This window comes from Cupressus sempervirens, chromosome 10, assembly GCF_028749045.1.
Source record: "Cupressus sempervirens isolate cs-2001-9-10 chromosome 10, ASM2874904v1, whole genome shotgun sequence".
NCBI lineage: Eukaryota > Viridiplantae > Streptophyta > Pinopsida > Cupressales > Cupressaceae > Cupressus > Cupressus sempervirens.
The window spans coordinates 125,442,547-125,449,709 of NC_143127.1; the positions used below are offsets into that span (position 1 = coordinate 125,442,547).

Below are 7,163 nucleotides of genomic sequence, written 5' to 3' on the forward strand. Positions count from 1 at the left end.
CTAGCAAATGGCAAGTTAAATACCCTTTTTGAGGAAGAGCAGTTAGCCAAGACAACAAATTTACTGGTCAATATTCATTGTTGAAGGGCACACTTAGAGAAGCAATTCCAAAAGGCCTAATGTTTTTTTGTTTTTTTTTTGGCATGCTTGTGAGTCCCATAGGTTGCTTTGGCCTTGTGGGCGTTATTAAAATCATTCATTCATTCATGCATACACCGCACCTTCATTCTGCTCTCATTTTTTTACTCTTCAACTCCTATGCAATTTTCTATACCTTCGATTTTCTCAATTTTGATCCATCCTTCTACGCAAAATTCTCTAAGGGTCCGTTTGGTTCATGGAATTTAAAAAACCAGGATTTCTACAAACCTTGGTTTAGCCAAATCAAGGTTTTGTATATCTCTATTCCGATTTTTGGGATTTTATTGAAACTGTTTGTTTCACTCAGAAAATGCGTGTGAAGACACATTTCTATCCGTAAGCTTGGAGTTGACGGCAAATTTCAAAAAGTAGTGCAATCTATTGTTTTTACACTCCTTAAAAAACAAAACCAGGTTTTGCTTTTCAATTCCTACTTTTTTGAGGAAGTTGGAAAACCTGGTTTTGAGGCAAAATTGGAAGTCTCATATGCTAATTCCATTTGGCAAATTTTGAAACAAACACACAAATTTTCAAAACTAGGTTTTGAAAAAGCCAATTCCTGTCATCTTCTAGGAACCAAACGGACCCTAAGAGAAGTTAATCTTTCAAAACTCAAAAAAAATCTTTAGCATTCCACAGTTTTGCTAATATATTTTCTTGGGGTCCTTGGCAGTGATTTGATCTCCTCTAAATAATTGTTCTCCTTGACTTCAAGTCTCTATATACTTAGGGTCCGTTTAGTTCCTGGAAGATGACAGGAATTGGCTTTTTCAAAATTCGGATTTGAAAATTTTTGGATTTATTTCAAAATTGACAAAATAGAATTAACATACTGGACTTCCACTTTTGCCTCAAAACCAAGTTTTCCAACTTCCTACTAGCAAGTAGAAATTGAAAATCAAAACCTAGTTATGTTTTTTAAGTAGTATAAAAACAATAGATTGGACTACTTTTTGAAATTTGCCTTCAACTCCAAGCTTACGCATAAAAATGTGTCTTCACGCGCATCTTCCAAGTGAAACAAATGGTTCGAGTAAAATCTCAAAAATCTAAATGAAGATTTGCAAAACTTTGATTTGGCTAAACCAAGGTTTGTAAAAATCCCAATTTTTTAAATTCCACAAACCAAACGGACCATTAGCGTGTATAATCAGCCTGTGGAAGATTACTCACTACCCTGATTAGAGAACTAAGATTTGTAGATTAGTAGTGGAAGATTACTCACTCGCCTGATTAGAGAACTAAGATTTGTAAATTAGTAGTTAGTTGTATATATATTACATGATCGGTGGTGTATATATAATTAATATTTATCCACCACGGTACTAAGCCCACATACATATGATGTAGGGAATCGGGACTACTATTTCCACAAGCTTGTGGTATTTATTAGCTCATATCCACCTTGTCATCTCCGACTTTTCCCAAGATTTCAATATTTCAATATAGCTGTAATCAATTCTTGTTTCGAGGACACATAGATCTGGTTGTGTTAAAACCTTAGGAGAACGTACAAACCAACATCTTGTTTTCAGATGTGACAGATTTTTCCATATAGATCTTTAGGACTCTAAAACAATTGAAGTTAAAAAGAGATGAGAAATAATGATGGTCAAGGAGGATCAAATCTTGATAGTGGCATCAAAGAGGAGGAAAGTGACCGGAGATGAGAAAAGAATAGGATTTTCTTTTGCATTGAAACCAATTGTTACTACTCATGCTCCCTACAAATGTAGATTAGTGCTCTCTACAGTGGAATCAAATGAATCTAGATTAGTTGTATATATATTCAACGATTGCTGATGTGTATATATCAATATTTGTCCACCGCCTACAAATCTAGATTAGTGTTGTCTACAGTGGAATCAAATAAATTTAGTGGGCTCGTAGATTTGGCTATCGCTGGTACTTCCCTTTGGGAAGAATGACAATGATGCATGTGAGACATTCAAGGCAGAAGAGTACCAAATGAAAGATAACAGTGAAAAGTTGGATATTCCCTGCCGCTCCATGAAAGCCCAGATCAAGACAACAGAGAAAGATTGGATATGCCCTGTTGCTCCGTGAAAACCCAGATCAAGACAACAGAGAAAGGTTGGATAGTTTTAGGGGATCTTTACCGGCTGGCCATCTTCATCAAATTTTTAAACACTGCAGAATAAGATTAAATGGCCCCTCACCTTCCTCTAGATGCATCCTATGTGATAGGCAATTAAGAAGCAACCACCATCTGATACAACTCTAAATGAACTCTGAGTTCAGTCTCTTGTGACTACTGCATTAAAGTGAATTATTGGGCAATGGGGTTGCACACAGACTAATTTATGAAGATAAAGATGATTTTTAAAAAACAAGTTTCTGTCCATTGTATACAAAAACATTTTTCTAATCTTTTAACATTAGCGACAAAATATGTTGTGTGAGAGAAGTCTTTTATAAGTGCATTGATCGACTTGTTTTATAAGACTTCTGCTTTACTATGTTTCTAGGTGAAAGGGTGTTACACAAATATGTGTCATGGATTCAGTGCAAAATATCAGAGACAGTTTATTTTTAGGACAAAACCAGAGCAACATGCCAATACATTACAGAAGGCAATTGAAACTCCCATTATGAAAGTAGAGACACTGAATATGTAATATCCTACCAGCAATACTTTCAATCAGAGACTGCCATGACTTGTTTACAAAACCTCTCAAATCTCATTCTCTGTAAGAAAAAAAATCCGAAGACAATTATATCAGGTGTGTTGTTTGAGACGTATTGTTATCAAGCCTTTTCTAAATACCAATACAGAAGCTACTGGAGCTTTACTCCATTCAATCATCTATGTATGGATCAGTATATTTCTGGTATAAGACATGACTCTCCATAAAAAAAAATAGTGAAGTGTGCTGAAATATGCCTAGCAATTATACTTTTTCCATTTTTTTTCCATTTTTCAATTTGTTTTGTGAGCTACATGTCAATTAAATCTTTTTTAAACATTACCTCAGTTTGGACCTGACTTGTCCTATCCTAAGGATAGTGAGATGATTTATAAACTTAAAAAATAGAGTTGTCCTCGTTTACAAAACAGAATGTGATGGAATTCATAGATAACATTTTGACACCTTATTTGGATCATTGAAAGCAACTATCACTTTTTAAGATAGAAATTGTAATTTATAGTGCAAACATCACAGCTCCAACCATCTGTCGTTGGACTGGGATTGTCCTAGAGCAATGGATAGTTGACATTTCATCTCTCAAGTGATCAGATTACTAGGAAAAAGGGGTAATTTAGCATCTATATAATATTTAGACAATGTTTGGAGCATCAAAGAAGATATTTAAAAGATTGATTGAAATATCTAGACATAACAGGTGATTGTCAGGTCATAATTTCTGTGTAGAATACGATAACATGACATAGAATAAAGATTCCCTTGAAACTGAGGAATAATGGGTAATTACAGGATATTCACTATGATACTCAGGATTGTAAATCTAAGTGCATATTTTTGTATCTCTGGCCACATGGGTATATCAAGAACAAACTTCGGGTTTGAAAGGTTGAATTAGAAGCCTTAAAAATAGATGCTAAGCATATAGAAGCAAGAGTACAAGCAGTTCAAGCATGGCCAGAGGCAAAATGGAAAGAACCACCACAATTCTTAGTGTAATTAAATGAAGCTGAAGGAAAATATTTAACAACATTACACTTGGAGTATGGTAGAAAGCATAAATCCTCAAAGAAATTAACTGCAAGAACTCGAACATGAATTCGTAGTTCTGAAATAAAAACCACTGTAGACATTTAGATCTTTCATCACAAGCACTAGAGCATGAATCATTCCAATTAATATCGTTCACTGTAGACAATTCTGAATTCATAACTACCTTAGGAGGGGAGAAAAGGGTGTACCTACCTGGAGGCATTGATATCCTTCACTGCCTCCTTTCTGTATAGCTATAGCAGTCGATCTGCATAGCTTCGACAACAACAATCTGCCCCTTCTTCTTTGTCACCTTCCTCTGTTCTTCATTATCAACAATCTACAGCTGCTTCTTTATCTGAATTCAAAGCATCTTTCACTGCCTCCTTTCTATCTGTAACAGTCGATATGCATAGCTTTAATAGTCTCTCTTCCCCTACTTCTTTATCAGCTTCCTCTGTTCTATCGGCCATCTACCACCTCCCTTTGTTCTTTATCATCAATCTTTACCCGAATTCAACATATCACCAATAAAAAATCTGCCCAAACTTCTTTATCATGAATACCACAAATTCATTCCTCATATGTCCGGGTACTTTTCTTTCTTTCTACCAAAAATTGAATTCAGCCTTCTCAATGTAAACAACAAATTCAATCTAAGAAAACTTGGTAGAACCTATTTTGAATTGTGGTTATAATTTGTATTGAATGATGTGAAAAATGACAGGCCAGAGTTGAGTTTTTTCAGGTTGATCAGAATTATCCTCTCAGCTGAATATCTAATAGTAGACTCCAATTCTTTCAAAAAGGTTTTAAGAGGATCTAAATCTTATACAAACATGTTTTATGGAAATGAAACTTATGTAAACACATTACTAAAAGATCGAAAATTAAGTAACCGTACTACACAAGAAGAGTCTGCAAGTTCAGAGAATAAGACTTTAAGAAATCGTCATGGCAATTATAGAAATTTAGCAATACCTGCATATGGATTTTCACTTGAGAAAGGGTAAGTCCTTCACTACCCATTAGCTTTATTAGATGCTTGGTGCATGTTTCTGCAAATACAGTATAAAAAATTAAGTAGCTTTGAGATTAAAAAAAATTCAATACAAACAGATGGAAAGAATTGACTATGAATATGAAATGACTCTATTTTAAAAGTGTTTAGAATGATTTTGTTTTGGATAGTAATTTATAGCTATCTAAAAACTGAGAACACAACATCGTTATTTAGAATGATATAATATGAAAATAAAATCAAAATCAAATTAAAATCAAAATTTCTGAAAATTAAAATCAAATTTATTGCTCGAAGAAAACTTCTGTGCATTTTAGCCGTCCAATGAATCCTGGGATTTGCAGATATAGTATACTTCCTCTTTTCTCTTCTCTCATTAGAAACACCCCCATTATCTTCTCTTCCTACTAGAATCTTTATGCCAAAAAGAAACTGCTCTATGGAATAATTAGTACTTATATCACTGATAGGTTCAACCTCAAAACTTAGCATATTACAATTATCCTCTTTCATTTTGTCCCAAAGACAAGATTTAACTTCAGATAATGGGACTTCAATAAGGCCATTAAGTTCTATCCGACTGCAAAACTCAGACAAAAGTGCATTTATCTAAATTAAACCCATTCTTTCTTCAGTTTGACCATAATCACGACAATTGCTTGCCAAAATATTGTTAGATTCCTCAATCTCATAATCATTATCTTTTAGATCTTTATCCTCTGCAAAGATTTTCAAAAATTCCTTAGCCCTCACCTTAACGTCATTGTTATCCACTAAGATTTCTGTAATTTGAACACAAATGTATGTCTCAACATCAAGATCACAATCATCATTGCCAAATACTTCCATAACTTTATCAGCCCTCACCTTAACATCAGAGTTATGCAGTCTGGTCATATTCATAAGAGCTACTCGCCATCTTATTGTCAATTGCCATAATATCAATCTGAACATCCAGAATCCCTGAAAAACTTTCCATAGATATAGCAGCCCCCATCTTAATTTTTCATTTTTTCATTGTGACTCCATCAATCACTATTCCATTATTTTATAGTTGTTACCAGATTCAGCCAACGATCCATCATCATCATAGTATCACAGTCCACATCCAGCCTAGGATCATTCATCCTATTTGTTCCAAATCTTTGCAACCTGCAACACAATCCATGCCCTGTGTCAATCACACTATTGATGTCCAGAACACAAATCACTGATTGGGCTTCAATGCGTCAATTATCAGGGAAGTTTTCTCAAGGGCCATAGATATGCTTCAAAATCCACTCGATGCATGGCGAAATCAATCTAAGAAAACCTGATGAAACCCATTTTGAATTGTGGGTTTATATTTTCTTGACTGATATGAAAAATGACAGGCTTAAGAATTCTTTCTGCCCATTTTTCCCAACGGACCAAATACATTACAAGATTAGACAAAAATTAAAAAGGTTGAAATCACTTTTTTCTCCAACGGTCAAATATTATCAGGGGCTTTTTTTTTCTTCAAAACGGTAAGAAGATACTAAAATCATGAAATTAAGAAGTTCTCGTTTCTCGTACCTCTGGAGATTGTAATGTCGATTGCAATTTTCTTGGAAATATATCCATTCATCTTGAATCAACTACTCCCTCTTGTATCCGAGTTTTTCTTCTTTCTGCCACAAAATGAATCAACGACTCGATGTAACAATTCTCCATATAATTGCGAGGTGGAGATGCTTCAAAACCCACCTAGAAATTTGAGTGATGTGTTTTGAAACCCAGAGAAGAATTTGAATTTGATTTTCATATAAATACTTCCCAAGACAAGAAATTCGAAAATAGACATGCATCATATAAGTGGGCAGACATCTTGTTTTTTCAAACCGGTAATATGCTGAAATCGTGCAAGTTTTTGGGTTTTTCCAACGGTCAGATATTCAAATAAGGCCAATTCAGTTTGAACAAATATACGATGGGTTCGAAAGCATGAATCTAACATGACGTCAACTCTCACAACACTACTTTGGCTAACAAACTTTATGTAAGAATAATTGACCTTTTTAGGAATAATCATATATTTTAAGCTTCTCTATTTTTTTTTGATGAATAGTCTTTTTCAATGAATAAAATTTACTAAGTTTACTATTCACAAAAAAGGGGCCGAGGGATACAAGATGACCTCGCAAATGAGTTCACACAGCCGAAGCCGGAATTAACAACATGGCCCCAGCCAGAAACTATTCACTATTCATCAAAAAAAAAATTTAACAACCTCAGGCTGCTAAGGCAGTACCAGCAGAGGGAGGATCGTCTTTATCAAGAAA

General features: G+C 34.4%; 1 long non-coding RNA gene across 1 annotated transcript; it reads right to left on the bottom strand.

The window, feature by feature from the left end:
• Positions 1–4,039: 4,039 nt before the first annotated feature.
• On the bottom strand, positions 4,040–6,597 carry LOC149532927 (uncharacterized). Its single transcript, XR_016357807.1, has 4 exons — positions 6,418–6,597; positions 5,728–6,012; positions 4,821–4,897; positions 4,040–4,378 (listed from the first exon to the last, which is right to left on the bottom strand). It is a non-coding gene; the product is annotated as an uncharacterized LOC149532927 (long non-coding RNA).
• Between the last annotated feature and the right edge of the window lie 566 nt (positions 6,598–7,163).